This window comes from Phyllobates terribilis, unplaced genomic scaffold (genome assembly GCF_046119375.1).
Source record: "Phyllobates terribilis strain yellow unplaced genomic scaffold, ASM4611937v1 Scaffold_437__1_contigs__length_1545540, whole genome shotgun sequence".
In the NCBI taxonomy this organism is placed as follows: Eukaryota; Metazoa; Chordata; class Amphibia; order Anura; family Dendrobatidae; genus Phyllobates; species Phyllobates terribilis.
In genome coordinates, this window is record NW_027363197.1 from 347,575 (window position 1) to 367,836 (window position 20,262).

Sequence of the window (20,262 nt, forward strand, 5' to 3'; positions counted from 1 at the left end):
ACGGAGCCACCCAAGGATCCTGAAAAGTCCATTTGTGGAGATGAGCTCCTGGACTCCCGTTAAGAAGACATGTTGTCAACCTCTAGATCCCTTACATGCCTGCACTTTTCGGCTTGCTGCTGCTGCAATCCACGCGTTTTAGATCTGCATAACTCCACCTCTTTAAACACAGCACCTTCACCCCCTGCTGTTCCCACCCGCCTCAACACCGTTGGAAGGGAGGAGAACCAATTAAGGCGGGGGGTGGGGTGGAACGAGCAGCTGTCTACCCTTAGCAGGAGGGCTCCTGATTACATACCTCTCCTGCTGCTGCTGCTGGCTGTCCAGCAGCAGACTGAAGGTGGCTGCTGCTGTGCACAGGCATATAAAGGCTCAGAGCCTATTATGACACGCGCAGCCAGCGTTCCATTGCCACATTCCATCTACTGCAGGCAGGATACCTGGCTGGCTGAATGTCGCTGAGAAGCTCACAGAGACCGCCATAAGCAACAGTTTAACAGAATGCCACAGACTAATCAACCAAACTTTTTGGGTTGGGTTCTCTTTTATAGTCTGCAGGCATTAAATGAAAGAAGTCAGTGTTCCAGCAGAAGGAGACAACGTTTCAGAAAAGGCATTGTAGCAAACCAAAAAAGAAATTTTAAGCGCAGCAGAGTAACCAGCGCACATACCTGTTAGCTCAGGTGAGTTTAAAAGGCTGCTGTTGATAACAAGGGCATTTGCTAAATAGATGGTGTGTGTGCAACAATATACTGAAAGGTCAATTATATTGTGCAGCTTATCTCACCACCTGTAGTTATTTAGGTGAAAGCTCCAAAATGCTTGCCTAATATGTCTGTTTATCCAAAAGGAAGTAAAAAGGGAGAGCTAGAAAGATAGCATTGCATCACATTACATGGCAATGCAATGCACAGTTGCTGAAGTTGAACCAAAATGAGCTTGTAATCTGGCTTCTGCAACTTTGAACATGAAAAATCCAATGAGGAGAAGAAAAGCAAAGCCAAAGAGTCCATCCCAAAATCCGACAAACAAGCAAAATGAACAAAAAACATTGAATTCAATTCTTTCTGATTTTAGAAACTGCATTAAAGAAGGGGTGCACCGGTCCTGGAGATACTGCAATACCAGGTCAGTGCGTGGAGTGGACAGAGCAAGCTTTTTTTCCATCTCCCTGTTCTAAAAATCCATTTAATATATGGTCCCCAGATAGGGGACGTATCAGATATTAAACTGATAAGAACAGATACTACACTTGATCTTAGCCAAAAGGCCGAGAAGCGATAACCAGAATTGGTTTCAAACTACGGAGCCACCCAAGGATCCTGAAAAGTCCATTTGTGGAGATGAGCTCCTGGACTCCCGTTAAGAAGACATGTTGTCAACCTCTAGATCCCTTACATGCCTGCACTTTTCGGCTTGCTGCTGCTGCAATCCACGCGTTTTAGATCTGCATAACTCCACCTCTTTAAACACAGCACCTTCACCCCCTGCTGTTCCCACCCGCCTCAACACCGTTGGAAGGGAGGAGAACCAATTAAGGCGGGGGGTGGGGTGGAACGAGCAGCTGTCTACCCTTAGCAGGAGGGCTCCTGATTACATACCTCTCCTGCTGCTGCTGCTGCTGGCTGTCCAGCAGCAGACTGAAGGTGGCTGCTGCTGTGCACAGGTATATAAAGGCTCAGAGCCTATTATGACACGCGCAGCCAGCGTTCCATTGCCACATTCCATCTACTGCAGGCAGGATACCTGGCTGGCTGAATGTCGCTGAGAAGCTCACAGAGACCGCCATAAGCAACAGTTTAACAGAATGCCACAGACTAATCAACCAAACTTTTTGGGTTGGGTTCTCTTTTATAGTCTGCAGGCATTAAATGAAAGCAGTCAGTGTTCCAGCAGAGGGAGACAACGTTTCAGAAAAGGCATTGTAGCAAACCAAAAAAGAAATTTTAAGCGCAGCAGAGTAACCAGCGCACATACCTGTTAGCTCAGGTGAGTTTAAAAGGCTGCTGTTGATAACAAGGGCATTTGCTAAATAGATGGTGTGTGTGCAACAATATACTGAAAGGTCAATTATATTGTGCAGCTTATCTCACCACCTGTAGTTATTTAGGTGAAAGCTCCAAAATGCTTGCCTAATATGTCTGTTTATCCAAAAGGAAGTAAAAAGGGAGAGCTAGAAAGATAGCATTGCATCACATTACATGGCAATGCAATGCACAGTTGCTGAAGTTGAACCAAAATGAGCTTGTAATCTGGCTTCTGCAACTTTGAACATGAAAAATCCAATGAGGAGAAGAAAAGCAAAGCCAAAGAGTCCATCCCAAAATCCGACAAACAAGCAAAATGAACAAAAAACATTGAATTCAATTCTTTCTGATTTTAGAAACTGCATTAAAGAAGGGGTGCACCGATCCTGGAGATACTGCAATACCAGGTCAATGCGTGGAGTGGACAGAGCAAGCTCTTTTTCCATCTCCCTGTTCTAAAAATTCATTTAATATATGGTCCCCAGATAGGGGACGTATCAGATATTAAACTGATAAGAACAGATACTACACTTGATCTTAGCCAAAAGGCCGAGAAGCGATAACCAGAATTGGTTTCAAACTACGGAGCCACCCAAGGATCCTGAAAAGTCCATTTGTGGAGATGAGCTCCTGGACTCCCGTTAAGAAGACATGTTGTCAACCTCTAGATCCCTTACATGCCTGCACTTTTCGGCTTGCTGCTGCTGCAATCCACGCGTTTTAGATCTGCATAACTCCACCTCTTTAAACACAGCACCTTCACCCCCTGCTGTTCCCACCCGCCTCAACACCGTTGGAAGGGAGGAGAACCAATTAAGGCGGGGGGTGGGGTGGAACGAGCAGCTGTCTACCCTTAGCAGGAGGGCTCCTGATTACATACCTCTCCTGCTGCTGCTGCTGCTGGCTGTCCAGCAGCAGACTGAAGGTGGCTGCTGCTGTGCACAGGTATATAAAGGCTCAGAGCCTATTATGACACGCGCAGCCAGCGTTCCATTGCCACATTCCATCTACTGCAGGCAGGATACCTGGCTGGCTGAATGTCGCTGAGAAGCTCACAGAGACCGCCATAAGCAACAGTTTAACAGAATGCCACAGACTAATCAACCAAACTTTTTGGGTTGGGTTCTCTTTTATAGTCTGCAGGCATTAAATGAAAGAAGTCAGTGTTCCAGCAGAGGGAGACAACGTTTCAGAAAAGGCATTGTAGCAAACCAAAAAAGAAATTTTAAGCGCAGCAGAATAACCAGCGCACATACCTGTTAGCTCAGGTGAGTTTAAAAGGCTGCTGTTGATAACAAGGGCATTTGCTAAATAGATGGTGTGTGTGCAACAATATACTGAAAGGTCAATTATATTGTGCAGCTTATCTCACCACCTGTAGTTATTTAGGTGAAAGCTCCAAAATGCTTGCCTAATATGTCTGTTTATCCAAAAGGAAGTAAAAAGGGAGAGCTAGAAAGATAGCATTGCATCACATTACATGGCAATGCAATGCACAGTTGCTGAAGTTGAACCAAAATGAGCTTGTAATCTGGCTTCTGCAACTTTGAACATGAAAAATCCAATGAGGAGAAGAAAAGCAAAGCCAAAGAGTCCATCCCAAAATCCGACAAACAAGCAAAATGAACAAAAAACATTGAATTCAATTCTTTCTGATTTTAGAAACTGCATTAAAGAAGGGGTGCACCGGTCCTGGAGATACTGCAATACCAGGTCAATGCGTGGAGTGGACAGAGCAAGCTCTTTTTCCATCTCCCTGTTCTAAAAATCCATTCAATATATGGTCCCCAGATAGGGGACGTATCAGATATTAAACTGATAAGAACAGATACTACACTTGATCTTAGCCAAAAGGCCGAGAAGCGATGACCAGAATTGGTTTCAAACTACGGAGCCACCCAAGGATCCTGAAAAGTCCATTTGTGGAGATGAGCTCCTGGACTCCCGTTAAGAAGACATGTTGTCAACCTCTAGATCCCTTACATGCCTGCACTTTTCGGCTTGCTGCTGCTGCAATCCACGCGTTTTAGATCTGCATAACTCCACCTCTTTAAACACAGCACCTTCACCCCCTGCTGTTCCCACCCGCCTCAACACCGTTGGAAGGGAGGAGAACCAATTAAGGCGGGGGGTGGGGTGGAACGAGCAGCTGTCTACCCTTAGCAGGAGGGCTCCTGATTACATACCTCTCCTGCTGCTGCTGCTGCTGGCTGTCCAGCAGCAGACTGAAGGTGGCTGCTGCTGTGCACAGGTATATAAAGGCTCAGAGCCTATTATGACACGCGCAGCCAGCGTTCCATTGCCACATTCCATCTACTGCAGGCAGGATACCTGGCTGGCTGAATGTCGCTGAGAAGCTCACAGAGACCGCCATAAGCAACAGTTTAACTTAATGCCACAGACTAATCAACCAAACTTTTTGGGTTGGGTTCTCTTTTATAGTCTGCAGGCATTAAATGAAAGAAGTCAGTGTTCCAGCAGAAGGAGACAACGTTTCAGAAAAGGCATTGTAGCAAACCAAAAAAGAAATTTTAAGCGCAGCAGAGTAACCAGCGCACATACCTGTTAGCTCAGGTGAGTTTAAAAGGCTGCTGTTGATAACAAGGGCATTTGCTAAATAGATGGTGTGTGTGCAACAATATACTGAAAGGTCAATTATATTGTGCAGCTTATCTCACCACCTGTAGTTATTTAGGTGAAAGCTCCAAAATGCTTGCCTAATATGTCTGTTTATCCAAAAGGAAGTAAAAAGGGAGAGCTAGAAAGATAGCATTGCATCACATTACATGGCAATGCAATGCACAGTTGCTGAAGTTGAACCAAAATGAGCTTGTAATCTGGCTTCTGCAACTTTGAACATGAAAAATCCAATGAGGAGAAGAAAAGCAAAGCCAAAGAGTCCATCCCAAAATCCGACAAACAAGCAAAATGAACAAAAAACATTGAATTCAATTCTTTCTGATTTTAGAAACTGCATTAAAGAAGGGGTGCACCGGTCCTGGAGATACTGCAATACCAGGTCAATGCGTGGAGTGGACAGAGCAAGCTCTTTTTCCATCTCCCTGTTCTAAAAATCCATTTAATATATGGTCCCCAGATAGGGGACGTATCAGATATTAAACTGATAAGAACAGATACTACACTTGATCTTAGCCAAAAGGCCGAGAAGCGATAACCAGAATTGGTTTCAAACTACGGAGCCACCCAAGGATCCTGAAAAGTCCATTTGTGGAGATGAGCTCCTGGACTCCCGTTAAGAAGACATGTTGTCAACCTCTAGATCCCTTACATGCCTGCACTTTTCGGCTTGCTGCTGCTGCAATCCACGCGTTTTAGATCTGCATAACTCCACCTCTTTAAACACAGCACCTTCACCCCCTGCTGTTCCCACCCGCCTCAACACCGTTGGAAGGGAGGAGAACCAATTAAGGCGGGGGGTGGGGTGGAACGAGCAGCTGTCTACCCTTAGCAGGAGGGCTCCTGATTACATACCTCTCCTGCTGCTGCTGCTGCTGGCTGTCCAGCAGCAGACTGAAGGTGGCTGCTGCTGTGCACAGGTATATAAAGGCTCAGAGCCTATTATGACACGCGCAGCCAGCGTTCCATTGCCACATTCCATCTACTGCAGGCAGGATACCTGGCTGGCTGAATGTCGCTGAGAAGCTCACAGAGACCGCCATAAGCAACAGTTTAACAGAATGCCACAGACTAATCAACCAAACTTTTTGGGTTGGGTTCTCTTTTATAGTCTGCAGGCATTAAATGAAAGAAGTCAGTGTTCCAGCAGAAGGAGACAACGTTTCAGAAAAGGCATTGTAGCAAACCAAAAAAGAAATTTTAAGCGCAGCAGAGTAACCAGCGCACATACCTGTTAGCTCAGGTGAGTTTAAAAGGCTGCTGTTGATAACAAGGGCATTTGCTAAATAGATGGTGTGTGTGCAACAATATACTGAAAGGTCAATTATATTGTGCAGCTTATCTCACCACCTGTAGTTATTTAGGTGAAAGCTCCAAAATGCTTGCCTAATATGTCTGTTTATCCAAAAGGAAGTAAAAAGGGAGAGCTAGAAAGATAGCATTGCATCACATTACATGGCAATGCAATGCACAGTTGCTGAAGTTGAACCAAAATGAGCTTGTAATCTGGCTTCTGCAACTTTGAACATGAAAAATCCAATGAGGAGAAGAAAAGCAAAGCCAAAGAGTCCATCCCAAAATCCGACAAACAAGCAAAATGAACAAAAAACATTGAATTCAATTCTTTCTGATTTTAGAAACTGCATTAAAGAAGGGGTGCACCGGTCCTGGAGATACTGCAATACCAGGTCAATGCGTGGAGTGGACAGAGCAAGCTCTTTTTCCATCTCCCTGTTCTAAAAATCCATTTAATATATGGTCCCCAGATAGGGGACGTATCAGATATTAAACTGATAAGAACAGATACTACACTTGATCTTAGCCAAAAGGCCGAGAAGCGATAACCAGAATTGGTTTCAAACTACGGAGCCACCCAAGGATCCTGAAAAGTCCATTTGTGGAGATGAGCTCCTGGACTCCCGTTAAGAAGACATGTTGTCAACCTCTAGATCCCTTACATGCCTGCACTTTTCGGCTTGCTGCTGCTGCAATCCACGCGTTTTAGATCTGCATAACTCCACCTCTTTAAACACAGCACCTTCACCCCCTGCTGTTCCCACCCGCCTCAACACCGTTGGAAGGGAGGAGAACCAATTAAGGCGGGGGGTGGGGTGGAACGAGCAGCTGTCTACCCTTAGCAGGAGGGCTCCTGATTACATACCTCTCCTGCTGCTGCTGCTGCTGGCTGTCCAGCAGCAGACTGAAGGTGGCTGCTGCTGTGCACAGGTATATAAAGGCTCAGAGCCTATTATGACACGCGCAGCCAGCGTTCCATTGCCACATTCCATCTACTGCAGGCAGGATACCTGGCTGGCTGAATGTCGCTGAGAAGCTCACAGAGACCGCCATAAGCAACAGTTTAACAGAATGCCACAGACTAATCAACCAAACTTTTTGGGTTGGGTTCTCTTTTATAGTCTGCAGGCATTAAATGAAAGAAGTCAGTGTTCCAGCAGAAGGAGACAACGTTTCAGAAAAGGCATTGTAGCAAACCAAAAAAGAAATTTTAAGCGCAGCAGAGTAACCAGCGCACATACCTGTTAGCTCAGGTGAGTTTAAAAGGCTGCTGTTGATAACAAGGGCATTTGCTAAATAGATGGTGTGTGTGCAACAATATACTGAAAGGTCAATTATATTGTGCAGCTTATCTCACCACCTGTAGTTATTTAGGTGAAAGCTCCAAAATGCTTGCCTAATATGTCTGTTTATCCAAAAGGAAGTAAAAAGGGAGAGCTAGAAAGATAGCATTGCATCACATTACATGGCAATGCAATGCACAGTTGCTGAAGTTGAACCAAAATGAGCTTGTAATCTGGCTTCTGCAACTTTGAACATGAAAAATCCAATGAGGAGAAGAAAAGCAAAGCCAAAGAGTCCATCCCAAAATCCGACAAACAAGCAAAATGAACAAAAAACATTGAATTCAATTCTTTCTGATTTTAGAAACTGCATTAAAGAAGGGGTGCACCGGTCCTGGAGATACTGCAATACCAGGTCAATGCGTGGAGTGGACAGAGCAAGCTCTTTTTCCATCTCCCTGTTCTAAAAATCCATTTAATATATGGTCCCCAGATAGGGGACGTATCAGATATTAAACTGATAAGAACAGATACTACACTTGATCTTAGCCAAAAGGCCGAGAAGCGATAACCAGAATTGGTTTCAAACTACGGAGCCACCCAAGGATCCTGAAAAGTCCATTTGTGGAGATGAGCTCCTGGACTCCCGTTAAGAAGACATGTTGTCAACCTCTAGATCCCTTACATGCCTGCACTTTTCGGCTTGCTGCTGCTGCAATCCACGCGTTTTAGATCTGCATAACTCCACCTCTTTAAACACAGCACCTTCACCCCCTGCTGTTCCCACCCGCCTCAACACCGTTGGAAGGGAGGAGAACCAATTAAGGCGGGGGGTGGGGTGGAACGAGCAGCTGTCTACCCTTAGCAGGAGGGCTCCTGATTACATACCTCTCCTGCTGCTGCTGCTGCTGGCTGTCCAGCAGCAGACTGAAGGTGGCTGCTGCTGTGCACAGGTATATAAAGGCTCAGAGCCTATTATGACACGCGCAGCCAGCGTTCCATTGCCACATTCCATCTACTGCAGGCAGGATACCTGGCTGGCTGAATGTCGCTGAGAAGCTCACAGAGACCGCCATAAGCAACAGTTTAACAGAATGCCACAGACTAATCAACCAAACTTTTTGGGTTGGGTTCTCTTTTATAGTCTGCAGGCATTAAATGAAAGAAGTCAGTGTTCCAGCAGAAGGAGACAACGTTTCAGAAAAGGCATTGTAGCAAACCAAAAAAGAAATTTTAAGCGCAGCAGAGTAACCAGCGCACATACCTGTTAGCTCAGGTGAGTTTAAAAGGCTGCTGTTGATAACAAGGGCATTTGCTAAATAGATGGTGTGTGTGCAACAATATACTGAAAGGTCAATTATATTGTGCAGCTTATCTCACCACCTGTAGTTATTTAGGTGAAAGCTCCAAAATGCTTGCCTAATATGTCTGTTTATCCAAAAGGAAGTAAAAAGGGAGAGCTAGAAAGATAGCATTGCATCACATTACATGGCAATGCAATGCACAGTTGCTGAAGTTGAACCAAAATGAGCTTGTAATCTGGCTTCTGCAACTTTGAACATGAAAAATCCAATGAGGAGAAGAAAAGCAAAGCCAAAGAGTCCATCCCAAAATCCGACAAACAAGCAAAATGAACAAAAAACATTGAATTCAATTCTTTCTGATTTTAGAAACTGCATTAAAGAAGGGGTGCACCGGTCCTGGAGATACTGCAATACCAGGTCAATGCGTGGAGTGGACAGAGCAAGCTCTTTTTCCATCTCCCTGTTCTAAAAATCCATTTAATATATGGTCCCCAGATAGGGGACGTATCAGATATTAAACTGATAAGAACAGATACTACACTTGATCTTAGCCAAAAGGCCGAGAAGCGATAACCAGAATTGGTTTCAAACTACGGAGCCACCCAAGGATCCTGAAAAGTCCATTTGTGGAGATGAGCTCCTGGACTCCCGTTAAGAAGACATGTTGTCAACCTCTAGATCCCTTACATGCCTGCACTTTTCGGCTTGCTGCTGCTGCAATCCACGCGTTTTAGATCTGCATAACTCCACCTCTTTAAACACAGCACCTTCACCCCCTGCTGTTCCCACCCGCCTCAACACCGTTGGAAGGGAGGAGAACCAATTAAGGCGGGGGGTGGGGTGGAACGAGCAGCTGTCTACCCTTAGCAGGAGGGCTCCTGATTACATACCTCTCCTGCTGCTGCTGCTGCTGGCTGTCCAGCAGCAGACTGAAGGTGGCTGCTGCTGTGCACAGGTATATAAAGGCTCAGAGCCTATTATGACACGCGCAGCCAGCGTTCCATTGCCACATTCCATCTACTGCAGGCAGGATACCTGGCTGGCTGAATGTCGCTGAGAAGCTCACAGAGACCGCCATAAGCAACAGTTTAACAGAATGCCACAGACTAATCAACCAAACTTTTTGGGTTGGGTTCTCTTTTATAGTCTGCAGGCATTAAATGAAAGAAGTCAGTGTTCCAGCAGAAGGAGACAACGTTTCAGAAAAGGCATTGTAGCAAACCAAAAAAGAAATTTTAAGCGCAGCAGAGTAACCAGCGCACATACCTGTTAGCTCAGGTGAGTTTAAAAGGCTGCTGTTGATAACAAGGGCATTTGCTAAATAGATGGTGTGTGTGCAACAATATACTGAAAGGTCAATTATATTGTGCAGCTTATCTCACCACCTGTAGTTATTTAGGTGAAAGCTCCAAAATGCTTGCCTAATATGTCTGTTTATCCAAAAGGAAGTAAAAAGGGAGAGCTAGAAAGATAGCATTGCATCACATTACATGGCAATGCAATGCACAGTTGCTGAAGTTGAACCAAAATGAGCTTGTAATCTGGCTTCTGCAACTTTGAACATGAAAAATCCAATGAGGAGAAGAAAAGCAAAGCCAAAGAGTCCATCCCAAAATCCGACAAACAAGCAAAATGAACAAAAAACATTGAATTCAATTCTTTCTGATTTTAGAAACTGCATTAAAGAAGGGGTGCACCGGTCCTGGAGATACTGCAATACCAGGTCAATGCGTGGAGTGGACAGAGCAAGCTCTTTTTCCATCTCCCTGTTCTAAAAATCCATTTAATATATGGTCCCCAGATAGGGGACGTATCAGATATTAAACTGATAAGAACAGATACTACACTTGATCTTAGCCAAAAGGCCGAGAAGCGATAACCAGAATTGGTTTCAAACTACGGAGCCACCCAAGGATCCTGAAAAGTCCATTTGTGGAGATGAGCTCCTGGACTCCCGTTAAGAAGACATGTTGTCAACCTCTAGATCCCTTACATGCCTGCACTTTTCGGCTTGCTGCTGCTGCAATCCACGCGTTTTAGATCTGCATAACTCCACCTCTTTAAACACAGCACCTTCACCCCCTGCTGTTCCCACCCGCCTCAACACCGTTGGAAGGGAGGAGAACCAATTAAGGCGGGGGGTGGGGTGGAACGAGCAGCTGTCTACCCTTAGCAGGAGGGCTCCTGATTACATACCTCTCCTGCTGCTGCTGCTGCTGGCTGTCCAGCAGCAGACTGAAGGTGGCTGCTGCTGTGCACAGGTATATAAAGGCTCAGAGCCTATTATGACACGCGCAGCCAGCGTTCCATTGCCACATTCCATCTACTGCAGGCAGGATACCTGGCTGGCTGAATGTCGCTGAGAAGCTCACAGAGACCGCCATAAGCAACAGTTTAACAGAATGCCACAGACTAATCAACCAAACTTTTTGGGTTGGGTTCTCTTTTATAGTCTGCAGGCATTAAATGAAAGAAGTCAGTGTTCCAGCAGAAGGAGACAACGTTTCAGAAAAGGCATTGTAGCAAACCAAAAAAGAAATTTTAAGCGCAGCAGAGTAACCAGCGCACATACCTGTTAGCTCAGGTGAGTTTAAAAGGCTGCTGTTGATAACAAGGGCATTTGCTAAATAGATGGTGTGTGTGCAACAATATACTGAAAGGTCAATTATATTGTGCAGCTTATCTCACCACCTGTAGTTATTTAGGTGAAAGCTCCAAAATGCTTGCCTAATATGTCTGTTTATCCAAAAGGAAGTAAAAAGGGAGAGCTAGAAAGATAGCATTGCATCACATTACATGGCAATGCAATGCACAGTTGCTGAAGTTGAACCAAAATGAGCTTGTAATCTGGCTTCTGCAACTTTGAACATGAAAAATCCAATGAGGAGAAGAAAAGCAAAGCCAAAGAGTCCATCCCAAAATCCGACAAACAAGCAAAATGAACAAAAAACATTGAATTCAATTCTTTCTGATTTTAGAAACTGCATTAAAGAAGGGGTGCACCGGTCCTGGAGATACTGCAATACCAGGTCAATGCGTGGAGTGGACAGAGCAAGCTCTTTTTCCATCTCCCTGTTCTAAAAATCCATTTAATATATGGTCCCCAGATAGGGGATGTATCAGATATTAAACTGATAAGAACAGATACTACACTTGATCTTAGCCAAAAGGCCGAGAAGCGATAACCAGAATTGGTTTCAAACTACGGAGCCACCCAAGGATCCTGAAAAGTCCATTTGTGGAGATGAGCTCCTGGACTCCCGTTAAGAAGACATGTTGTCAACCTCTAGATCCCTTACATGCCTGCACTTTTCGGCTTGCTGCTGCTGCAATCCACGCGTTTTAGATCTGCAAAACTCCACCTCTTTAAACACAGCACCTTCACCCCCTGCTGTTCCCACCCGCCTCAACACCGTTGGAAGGGAGGAGAACCAATTAAGGCGGGGGGTGGGGTGGAACGAGCAGCTGTCTACCCTTAGCAGGAGGGCTCCTGATTACATACCTCTCCTGCTGCTGCTGCTGCTGGCTGTCCAGCAGCAGACTGAAGGTGGCTGCTGCTGTGCACAGGTATATAAAGGCTCAGAGCCTATTATGACACGCGCAGCCAGCGTTCCATTGCCACATTCCATCTACTGCAGGCAGGATACCTGGCTGGCTGAATGTCGCTGAGAAGCTCACAGAGACCGCCATAAGCAACAGTTTAACAGAATGCCACAGACTAATCAACCAAACTTTTTGGGTTGGGTTCTCTTTTATAGTCTGCAGGCATTAAATGAAAGAAGTCAGTGTTCCAGCAGAAGGAGACAACGTTTCAGAAAAGGCATTGTAGCAAACCAAAAAAGAAATTTTAAGTGCAGCAGAGTAACCAGCGCACATACCTGTTAGCTCAGGTGAGTTTAAAAGGCTGCTGTTGATAACAAGGGCATTTGCTAAATAGATGGTGTGTGTGCAACAATATACTGAAAGGTCAATTATATTGTGCAGCTTATCTCACCACCTGTAGTTATTTAGGTGAAAGCTCCAAAATGCTTGCCTAATATGTCTGTTTATCCAAAAGGAAGTAAAAAGGGAGAGCTAGAAAGATAGCATTGCATCACATTACATGGCAATGCAATGCACAGTTGCTGAAGTTGAACCAAAATGAGCTTGTAATCTGGCTTCTGCAACTTTGAACATGAAAAATCCAATGAGGAGAAGAAAAGCAAAGCCAAAGAGTCCATCCCAAAATCCGACAAACAAGCAAAATGAACAAAAAACATTGAATTCAATTCTTTCTGATTTTAGAAACTGCATTAAAGAAGGGGTGCACCGGTCCTGGAGATACTGCAATACCAGGTCAATGCGTGGAGTGGACAGAGCAAGCTCTTTTTCCATCTCCCTGTTCTAAAAATCCATTTAATATATGGTCCCCAGATAGGGGACGTATCAGATATTAAACTGATAAGAACAGATACTACACTTGATCTTAGCCAAAAGGCCGAGAAGCGATAACCAGAATTGGTTTCAAACTACGGAGCCACCCAAGGATCCTGAAAAGTCCATTTGTGGAGATGAGCTCCTGGACTCCCGTTAAGAAGACATGTTGTCAACCTCTAGATCCCTTACATGCCTGCACTTTTCGGCTTGCTGCTGCTGCAATCCACGCGTTTTAGATCTGCATAACTCCAACTCTTTAAACACAGCAACTTCACCCCCTGCTGTTCCCACCCGCCTCAACACCGTTGGAAGGGAGGAGAACCAATTAAGGCGGGGGGTGGGGTGGAACGAGCAGCTGTCTACCCTTAGCAGGAGGGCTCCTGATTACATACCTCTCCTGCTGCTGCTGCTGCTGCTGGCTGTCCAGCAGCAGACTGAAGGTGGCTGCTGCTGTGCACAGGTATATAAAGGCTCAGAGCCTATTATGACATGCGCAGCCAGCGTTCCATTGCCACATTCCATCTACTGCAGGCAGGATACCTGGCTGGCTGAATGTCGCTGAGAAGCTCACAGAGACCGCCATAAGCAACAGTTTAACAGAATGCCACAGACTAATCAACCAAACTTTTTGGGTTGGGTTCTCTTTTATAGTCTGCAGGCATTAAATGAAAGAAGTCAGTGTTCCAGCAGAAGGAGACAACGTTTCAGAAAAGGCATTGTAGCAAACCAAAAAAGAAATTTTAAGCGCAGCAGAGTAACCAGCGCACATACCTGTTAGCTCAGGTGAGTTTAAAAGGCTGCTGTTGATAACAAGGGCATTTGCTAAATAGATGGTGTGTGTGCAACAATATACTGAAAGGTCAATTATATTGTGCAGCTTATCTCACCACCTGTAGTTATTTAGGTGAAAGCTCCAAAATGCTTGCCTAATATGTCTGTTTATCCAAAAGGAAGTAAAAAGGGAGAGCTAGAAAGATAGTGACGCGCCCCCTGGGCCATATTCTTTATGGGAATATCCGGAGCCGGATCAGATGGGGGTTGTAGTCTCCGAGTGGCTATGACCCGGTCCGTGCCCAGGGTGTCAAACTCAGTTGTATGTGGCAGTCCTACAGATGTTAATAAGTTCTTAATGTCGACTACGCCACCCGTTGTATTGCGGTCACTATGGCCGCCGCTGCAGCAGGGTCCGCTGAGGCTGATGGTGTAGGTGCAGCTTGTGATGGTATAACCCCCAACGGGAGGGGTATAGCCTCAGAGGGGACAGGTGCAGAGGATGGGGGTTGTGGTGGTGCAGTGCAGACGGCAGTGAAGACAGAGTCGGGTTGTGCAGTTAAGGGTGTTTACTTACTGCAGATGTTGTACTGGTCACTCCAGCTTCGAGTGACCACCCGAGCCGTGCTGCGTCCACCAGGTCCTGGATCCAGCCAACCCCCAAACAAGTCCGGAGCGTGGCCCTGAGCTCTCCTTCTGTCCCGTTCTCTGGCCGTCCCCACCAGTGATCCACCTAGGTCCAGCTCCCTCGGGCCTTCTGTTGGGACACCCTTGGCCCTGGGTTCCCTGACCCTTCATGTGGTGTGCCTTCGGGGTGGATGTGGTGGGTGACCGTGGCAAACGCTGCCCACGGTCTCCGGTCTCTGGCTGGGGAATGTTTTTACCCCCACCAGCTTGGGTTCCGGTACCCTGATGCCGACTCTTCACCCGGGGATTTTAGTTGGGATCTTAGAGTCCTCTCTTCTGTTCCTCTGGGTCTCTCTCTTTTCTCCCTTGCTGCAGGCTGACTTCCTCTCTGCTTGCTGTCTGCTCCTCTGCAGCTGTCTTGCTGTCTCCAACTGACTTGTTCTCTGCATCTGACCCTGTTCTTTGTTGGTGCCCACCTTATATACACCCTCTATGTGTGAGCTCAGGTGACCAGCACCCAATGAGCTCCTATCTTTACCCAGGCTGCTCCCCCTATCTGCCCCTACACTACATGGGATGTACCACCCCCCTCCCACTCCAGCCAGGAACAGACTCGGTCGTACCTGCACATTTCTAAGTGGGAGTACCGTCGGCCTGTTCCCCGGAAATGGGATGTGTGTAGTGCATGCAGCCTACCGAGCTCAGTTCCACACTCCATCCTTACCCGGGAGTGGAATATCACACCTCTGGGTTGAGGTGCAATACCCCTGTAGCAGCCGAATCCTCAGGGTGCTACATTCCCCCCTGGTAAATCACAGCACGTCCTCGGGCTGTAAGACATAAAACAACACCAAAACATACAATTTTTTTCTTTTCATATAAACATAATAAAACATATAAAACATTATATATATATAAAACTTTTCATATAAACATTCTCGTCGTCTCTTGTTTCAGGTTCCTCCTCCGGACACTGTGCAACGTGTGTCCGGGAAAAGTGCGACAGTCTCTTAGAAAAATGGTTTTTCCTCTAAAACCGGTAGGGGGCGCTTTAGGAAGCGCAACTATATACAGGGAAGTTGGCCGCTCTCAGTCCTCGGCCAGGTAGAGGGAAGGGAATGGCTGCTCACAGTCCTCAGCCTGTGGGATTAAGGGGTTAACGGGTAAACAGTTCACTCAGCTGGTCCCAACGGGGACTATATATATGTTGCACTCAGCTGGTCCCAACGGGGACTATATATATGTTGCAACAGTCTCTTTGATACCCGGTCGGGTAACTATTTACATCACTGCTCTGCCGCACTCAACGGCGTCTTCCTCCTGCTCTTTGCTTATAGCTGGTTGTAACTTCAGACCCGTCCGGGTCCTCTTGCTCCTCCTCCTCGCACCGCAACTCCTCCTCCGTCAGGCGGTGTACGTGGAGGGCGTAAGGTCCTTTGGCACACTTGTGCCGGGTGAAGGTGACCTCGTCTCCGATGTAGAGGTCACGACCTCTGTGCCCCTCCGGCAGATGGGACTCCACGTCTCTGCGCGTGACAAAGACGTCGCCGGGGGTGTTGTTGTCTCTAATGAAGCCCCACCCATGCTGCTGGTTGAACTTTATTACAGTCCCGGTGGTACGAGGACTGTGCGCTGCACGGGGGTCCCTCCTGGTCCGGCTCTTCTGCTCGGCGCTCCTTATTTGGGCCTCTTGTTCTCGGACCCGCCTCTCTCTCCGCTCCCTTGCGAACTCCTCGAGCTGCTGTCGGCAACACTCAGCACGCTCCGCTGCAGCTGCCCGGGTTTCCTGAGTGAACCCCATTAGGTCTTCTCCGGTGGGGTCCCACTCAAACTGCGCTTCCGCTAGCGGGGGCGAGATCCTTATTACGGGCTTCGGAGCCGGAATCAGGGGTGCACACATGGCCCCAACCCTCCTCTGGTGCTCCAGTTCGTAATACTTCTGGGGCCAGATGAAAGGCTGCCCGTCCGGCCACGTGTGCTGGGCAAACAAGTCCTCTCCCAGACGCGGCACCCTTGGTTTTACGGGCGCGGGCGCGGTGGTGGTGGCGCCCGGGTTGCCCAGGCCTTGCGGCCAGGCCTGGGGCACCTGGAAGGTGAAGGGCACCGTTAATACGGCGGCGCCCTGGGCTACCTGGCCTTGCGACCAGGCCGGAGGCTCCGCGGAGGTAGGGGGCGCTGTTGGTGATGCGGCGCCCGGGGGTACTAGGCCTTGCGACCAGGCTGGTGGTATTTCCTGCTTTGTCACGCTCCGGGTCGAGGCGCGTGACGTCACAGGGGTCGCTGCGGCGGCTTCCGGTCGGGGCCTAGTCCATAGCGGTGACATGGCGGCTACGGGCACAGCAGGGGGACTTTTGGGCTCTGCGACGGGGAGCTGGGGCAGGTGGGCGGTTTCACGGCTTGGGGTATAGGCATCCCCTTTACCTGCCTCCATGCGTTCGGCTCCCTTCTCGGCGCCGTCTCCGACCTTGGGTCCTCCCGCGCCATCCTCAGAGGCGGTCTGTCTCCTCATCTTGGCTGGCGTGCTCCGGGCCTTGGTTTGCTGGGCCATCTCTCGGCTCCATTCCGCCAATATCTCGCGCTGTACCCGGGCCATCCTCCGTGCGAGGCCCTCCAGGGCAGTCTGTGCACACTCCCGGTCTCGGGGGAGCTGTGCAAGGACCTCCACTAGGCCTAGTGGGGTCGTGGTGTCTAGCAGGCTCCTGACCAACGGGTCGGTGCTGCTCTGCTCTTCCTCCAGCAGGCTCCTGGCCAGCGGGCCGGTGCTGCTCTGCTCTCCTTCCTCGGTCTTTAGCAGACTCCTGGCCTGCGGGCCGGTGCTGTTCTGCTTTCTCTCCATATCCGGGTAAGCTTCTCCGCTACTCCTCGTTAGACTTCTTGCCTCCGGGTGCGCTCGCTCCAGACTGCTCCAGGCGGTACCCATCTTCGTTCTTTTCTTTCGTCTCCTCCCACTTCGAGGGCGGTCCCGGGGCCACTGGGTGACTGTCAGCTCCAGGGGCGGTTCTTTCACGCTGACAGACACCTCTAGCATCACAGTCTCTGTTGGTGGGGGCGGTTTCCACTTTTGGCGCCATTTTCTGTCCTGGCCCACGATGGGAGGCGGCCTCTTGCCCTCCTTTGGCACGCCCATAATGGCGTCCGCTGCTCTTCCAAGGCGGGAAATCTTCGGATTTGGCGGGAAGCGTCGCCCAGTGGCGGGAAACCCTGCAGATGGCGGGAACAAGCTGGAAATGGCGGACAATCGGCGGGAAACGACCTGTGATGGGGTCCGATGGCGTGGACGCTCCGGAACCGGCGGGAGACTTCTTTCTGAGGTAAACTTGCACTTTTCTTCAGGCACGCAGTACCCGGGTGTTGCGGGCACGTAATCCTGCCGACTACGCCAAAGTTGACGCGCCCCCTGGGCCATATTCTTTATGGGAATATCCGGAGCCGGATCAGATGGGGGTTGTAGTCTCCGAGTGGCTATGACCCGGTCCGTGCCCAGGGTGTCAAACTCAGTTGTATGTGGCAGTCCTACAGATGTTAATAAGTTCTTAATGTCGACTACGCCACCCGTTGTATTGCGGTCACTATGGCCGCCGCTGCAGCAGGGTCCGCTGAGGCTGATGGTGTAGGTGCAGCTTGTGATGGTATAACCCCCAACGGGAGGGGTATAGCCTCAGAGGGGACAGGTGCAGAGGATGGGGGTTGTGGTGGTGCAGTGCAGACGGCAGTGAAGACAGAGTCGGGTTGTGCAGTTAAGGGTGTTTACTTACTGCAGATGTTGTACTGGTCACTCCAGCTTCGAGTGACCACCCGAGCCGTGCTGCGTCCACCAGGTCCTGGATCCAGCCAACCCCCAAACAAGTCCGGAGCGTGGCCCTGAGCTCTCCTTCTGTCCCGTTCTCTGGCCGTCCCCACCAGTGATCCACCTAGGTCCAGCTCCCTCGGGCCTTCTGTTGGGACACCCTTGGCCCTGGGTTCCCTGACCCTTCATGTGGTGTGCCTTCGGGGTGGATGTGGTGGGTGACCGTGGCAAACGCTGCCCACGGTCTCCGGTCTCTGGCTGGGGAATGTTTTTACCCCCACCTGCTTGGGTTCCGGTACCCTGATGCCGACTCTTCACCCGGGGATTTTAGATGGGATCTTAGAGTCCTCTCTTCTGTTCCTCTGGGTCTCTCTCTTTTCTCCCTTGCTGCAGGCTGACTTCCTCTCTGCTTGCTGTCTGCTCCTCTGCAGCTGTCTTGCTGTCTCCAACTGACTTGTTCTCTGCATCTGACCCTGTTCTTTGTTGGTGCCCACCTTATATACACCCTCTATGTGTGAGCTCAGGTGACCAGCACCCAATGAGCTCCTATCTTTACCCAGGCTGCTCCCCCTATCTGCCCCTACACTACATGGGATGTACCACCCCCCTCCCACTCCAGCCAGGAACAGACTCGGTCGTACCTGCACATTTCTAAGTGGGAGTACCGTCGGCCTGTTCCCCGGAAATGGGATGTGTGTAGTGCATGCAGCCTACCGAGCTCAGTTCCACACTCCATCCTTACCCGGGAGTGGAATATCACACCTCTGGGTTGAGGTGCAATACCCCTGTAGCAGCCGAATCCTCAGGGTGCTACAATAGCATTGCATCACATTACATGGCAATGCAATGCACAGTTGCTGAAGTTGAACCAAAATGAGCTTGTAATCTGGCTTCTGCAACTTTGAACATGAAAAATCCAATGAGGAGAAGAAAAGCAAAGCCAAATAGTCCATCCCAAAATCCGACAAACAAGCAAAATGAACAAAAAACATTGAATTCAATTCTTTCTGATTTTAGAAACTGCATTAAAGAAGGGGTGCACCGGTCCTGGAGATACTGCAATACCAGGTCAATGCGTGGAGTGGACAGAGCAAGCTCTTTTTCCATCTCCCTGTTCTAAAAATCCATTTAATATATGGTCCCCAGATAGGGGACGTATCAGATATTAAACTGATAAGAACAGATACTACACTTGATCTTAGCCAAAAGGCCGAGAAGCGATAACCAGAATTGGTTTCAAACTACGGAGCCACCCAAGGATCCTGAAAAGTCCATTTGTGGAGATGAGCTCCTGGACTCCCGTTAAGAAGACATGTTGTCAACCTCTAGATCCCTTACATGCCTGCACTTTTCGGCTTGCTGCTGCTGCAATCCACGCGTTTTAGATCTGCATAACTCCACCTCTTTAAACACAGCACCTTCACCCCCTGCTGTTCCCACCCGCCTCAACACCGTTGGAAGGGAGGAGAACCAATTAAGGCGGGGGGTGGGGTGGAACGAGCAGCTGTCTACCCTTAGCAGGAGGGCTCCTGATTACATACCTCTCCTGCTGCTGCTGCTGCTGCTGGCTGTCCAGCAGCAGACTGAAGGTGGCTGCTGCTGTGCACAGGTATATAAAGGCTCAGAGCCTATTATGACACGCGCAGCCAGCGTTCCATTGCCACATTCCATCTACTGCAGGCAGGATACCTGGCTGGCTGAATGTCGCTGAGAAGCTCACAGAGACCGCCATAAGCAACAGTTTAACAGAATGCCACAGACTAATCAACCAAACTTTTTGGGTTGGGTTCTCTTTTATAGTCTGCAGGCATTAAATGAAAGAAGTCAGTGTTCCAGCAGAAGGAGACAACGTTTCAGAAAAGGCATTGTAGCAAACCAAAAAAGAAATTTTAAGCGCAGCAGAGTAACCAGCGCACATACCTGTTAGCTCAGGTGAGTTTAAAAGGCTGCTGTTGATAACAAGGGCATTTGCTAAATAGATGGTGTGTGTGCAACAATATACTGAAAGGTCAATTATATTGTGCAGCTTATCTCACCACCTGTAGTTATTTAGGTGAAAGCTCCAAAATGCTTGCCTAATATGTCTGTTTATCCAAAAGGAAGTAAAAAGGGAG

General features: G+C 48.4%; 11 non-coding genes across 11 annotated transcripts; all 11 read right to left on the reverse strand.

Annotated features, from left to right (window-relative positions):
* Positions 1–1,091: 1,091 nt before the first annotated feature.
* Positions 1,092–1,282, reverse strand: LOC141228269 (U2 spliceosomal RNA). The gene has a single exon (XR_012295186.1). It is a non-coding gene; the product is annotated as a U2 spliceosomal RNA (small nuclear RNA).
* Positions 1,283–2,397: 1,115 nt separating this feature from the next.
* On the reverse strand, positions 2,398–2,588 carry LOC141228004 (U2 spliceosomal RNA). Its single transcript, XR_012294932.1, has one exon. It is a non-coding gene; the product is annotated as a U2 spliceosomal RNA (small nuclear RNA).
* A 1,115-nt stretch (positions 2,589–3,703) lies between these two features.
* LOC141228250 (U2 spliceosomal RNA) lies at positions 3,704–3,894 on the reverse strand. Its single transcript, XR_012295168.1, has one exon. It is a non-coding gene; the product is annotated as a U2 spliceosomal RNA (small nuclear RNA).
* A 1,115-nt stretch (positions 3,895–5,009) lies between these two features.
* On the reverse strand, positions 5,010–5,200 carry LOC141228595 (U2 spliceosomal RNA). Its single transcript, XR_012295402.1, has one exon. It is a non-coding gene; the product is annotated as a U2 spliceosomal RNA (small nuclear RNA).
* A 1,115-nt stretch (positions 5,201–6,315) lies between these two features.
* On the reverse strand, positions 6,316–6,506 carry LOC141228597 (U2 spliceosomal RNA). The gene has a single exon (XR_012295404.1). It is a non-coding gene; the product is annotated as a U2 spliceosomal RNA (small nuclear RNA).
* Positions 6,507–7,621: 1,115 nt separating this feature from the next.
* LOC141228598 (U2 spliceosomal RNA) lies at positions 7,622–7,812 on the reverse strand. Its single transcript, XR_012295405.1, has one exon. It is a non-coding gene; the product is annotated as a U2 spliceosomal RNA (small nuclear RNA).
* Positions 7,813–8,927: 1,115 nt separating this feature from the next.
* On the reverse strand, positions 8,928–9,118 carry LOC141228599 (U2 spliceosomal RNA). The gene has a single exon (XR_012295406.1). It is a non-coding gene; the product is annotated as a U2 spliceosomal RNA (small nuclear RNA).
* A 1,115-nt stretch (positions 9,119–10,233) lies between these two features.
* Positions 10,234–10,424, reverse strand: LOC141228600 (U2 spliceosomal RNA). Its single transcript, XR_012295407.1, has one exon. It is a non-coding gene; the product is annotated as a U2 spliceosomal RNA (small nuclear RNA).
* Positions 10,425–11,539: 1,115 nt separating this feature from the next.
* Positions 11,540–11,730, reverse strand: LOC141228232 (U2 spliceosomal RNA). Its single transcript, XR_012295151.1, has one exon. It is a non-coding gene; the product is annotated as a U2 spliceosomal RNA (small nuclear RNA).
* A 1,115-nt stretch (positions 11,731–12,845) lies between these two features.
* On the reverse strand, positions 12,846–13,036 carry LOC141228601 (U2 spliceosomal RNA). The gene has a single exon (XR_012295408.1). It is a non-coding gene; the product is annotated as a U2 spliceosomal RNA (small nuclear RNA).
* A 6,143-nt stretch (positions 13,037–19,179) lies between these two features.
* Positions 19,180–19,370, reverse strand: LOC141228603 (U2 spliceosomal RNA). The gene has a single exon (XR_012295410.1). It is a non-coding gene; the product is annotated as a U2 spliceosomal RNA (small nuclear RNA).
* Positions 19,371–20,262: the final 892 nt, after the last annotated feature.